The 2,680-nt window shown below is 31.0% G+C and overlaps 1 long non-coding RNA gene across 1 annotated transcript; it reads right to left on the reverse strand.

Annotated features, from left to right (window-relative positions):
• LOC110264280 lies at positions 242-789 on the reverse strand. The gene is made up of 2 exons (XR_002350151.1): positions 673-789; positions 242-403 (listed from the first exon to the last, which is right to left on the reverse strand). It is a non-coding gene; the product is annotated as an uncharacterized LOC110264280 (long non-coding RNA).

The raw sequence follows: 2,680 nt of genomic DNA on the forward strand, positions 1-2,680 counted from the left end.
TATAATAGCACCATTTTTGTTTGAAATAACGATTTTTAGCCGTCGTTTTTATCTAAGTATGATGGCAATTTTATACTTTTTAAAATGAAATTTAAACTACCTATTTAAAGTGACATTTTTAGAACTCAAACTTTAAAATCTCATAATAACCAAAAAGGCATAACCTTAAATCAAACATCACAACAAGATTTTTAATTCATACATGGTTTTCGAAAATCAAAAATCATAATCCAAAAACAAAGTATCAAAGATAACATTTTTCAATAATTCTTCTTAACATATATTTATAATACTTAATACATAAAATCTTTATCATACAAGATCATGCTTCTTTGTTGCTCGCTCTAGAAGACCTACTTCCTAACTCTCTTGGTGATAGAATCTCACTCTCTTGATTCAATCCCTACAACAAAAATATAATTATGGGCACAATAAAAAAGGAGAGAAAACTTGATATAAAACTATTAATCTAAAATTATTTAATGAACAAAGTTAAAGCTAGCTTCCAAAGTCAAATTTTAAAATTGACCCAGATTCCCTATTTTGTTTCTGTTATGAACTTTCGGGCATCTTTTACAGTGTTGAAAATCTGAAAAACATAAGCATCTCTTTCTTAAGAGTCCAAATATTACACATGGAATAAGGTATTAAGAACATAAATTGTATTTTTACCTATGAAATTTGTTGAGTAGGGAACATTCCAGCCAATTCCACTGGAATTTTACCTCCTTCTTTAGAAGCAATATAGGAGACTAGCACTTACAATTGCGCTTTAACAGTATCCAACTCTTCTTGCACATTTGGACCCCAAGTAGATGATGTACCATCATCATTTAAAGAACCTAAATTCATCTGACTAATCCTTGTAGTGTTGTTCTTGAAAGCAACTGTTGGAACAGTTCCCATGCCTAAACCACGAACACGACTAGGGTGCTCTTTCCCAAGAACTAACCCAAGAGCATCAAGAGGAGAATTAATGGTTGATTCCACTGCTTGTTGACTACTATATGCTTCAATCTTCTCCTACATATATAAAAAGAAAAAGAAAGAATCAAACATAGTATTATCTTATAAAAAAAGAAAGAAAAAGAAATACAAACAAGTTATTTATTGTACTATAGTTTTACCGCTATTTCTTTAGCATTTTCATTAACATAACTTCCATCTATTTTTTTGTGAGTGATGTCCCACATTTGAACCCTACTAACTTCTTTTCCCGTCTCTTCTGTCTAAAATTCAAGAAAAGTAGAAAGACTCAATCAAGAAATATATCATTCAAGAAAAGATATGCATAAAATTAAGTAACTAACAGCAATAATATAATAACGGAGATGCATTGGGTGCTAACATAAATGACTCCTATTCTATATAAAATATAATAGTGGCATCAAACTAAACATAAGCTGAGAAATTGATATTTTATAGATATTTACATGTTTATAAGGAGCTAAATGGGAAAGTTAGAGATGCAGTTTTTTCTCTTGTAGGTTTTCTTCCTTGTAATGCTAGATTTTTAATGCTTACAAATTTAGATAACTAACTCTTATCTGTTTAAAGATTGATCAAGAACGTGAAGGAGAGCAGATTGATCGGGCTTTATTAAAGAATGTATTAGATATATTTGTTTTAATTGGGATGGGGCAAATAGATCACTATAAGAATGAGTTTGAAACTACAATGCTTAAAGACACTTCTGCTTATTACTCTCAAAAGGCTTCTGATTGGATCCTAGAATATTCTTGTCTTGGTTACGTGCTCAAGGTATGGTTTCTCAGTTGTCCTTGCAATAACATGGTTTCTCATTTACATTACTGCCTAACCTATATTTGATGTTATGTCTTTTATAGCAGGCTGAGGAGTGCTTAAAACGGGAGAAAGATAGAGTTTAATAATAAAATAATATACAAGACATCAATATCATGCATTGGAGAATAGTAGTTCTCAACCAATTCAAACAAAACCATGGAAATGATTACTAATTCAGCCCTTCTTCTTGCAATTGATTTAGCACCTGGAGTATGAGGAATTATTTATTTTTTTTGCCGAATTTCTTGATTCCTCTTACAAAGATTCTGCAAGATAAATTTGGACACAATTAAATAGAGTCAAACATGCATTCAACATATAACATGCATTCAATATATCACTGGTTCCTTACCAACTCTATGTAAAATAAAAGACGAGCAGGCAGTAAACTATGAATAAAGGCTTTTTATTACCAACTCTATATAAAGGCTTTTCACAACATTCCATATGAATTCAATATCCTATTTACAGCAGCAAACTATATAAGGCTTTTTAGTGGGACAACATTTAACTAGGAGAGTAAGTACTTACCTGAGTTTCAGGCTTCAAACGATACTCTACGAATAAAGCCCATTGATCAGGAGCAACATCTTCTAGTGTATTATTTATGATCTCAGTTTTACTCAACCTCGGATCATAAAACTAATTCCAAAGCTTTACCCTATGTTCCCTTCATTTTTTGCCAAGCGATTGGAGCAGAAATCGTTTGGCCAAGCTATCAATCACTTTGAAGTGAAATCGAACCTTTAATATAGAACAAAGAATATATATTAACCAGCAAATATAACTAATGACAAAGAAATAAGCTTTAGAGTTTAAGTAATCTTCTTACTAGGAAAAAAATATTCCATTGATTTTCAAAAAAGCTCTCTGA

This window comes from Arachis ipaensis, chromosome B07 (assembly GCF_000816755.2).
Source record: "Arachis ipaensis cultivar K30076 chromosome B07, Araip1.1, whole genome shotgun sequence".
In the NCBI taxonomy this organism is placed as follows: Eukaryota; Viridiplantae; Streptophyta; class Magnoliopsida; order Fabales; family Fabaceae; genus Arachis; species Arachis ipaensis.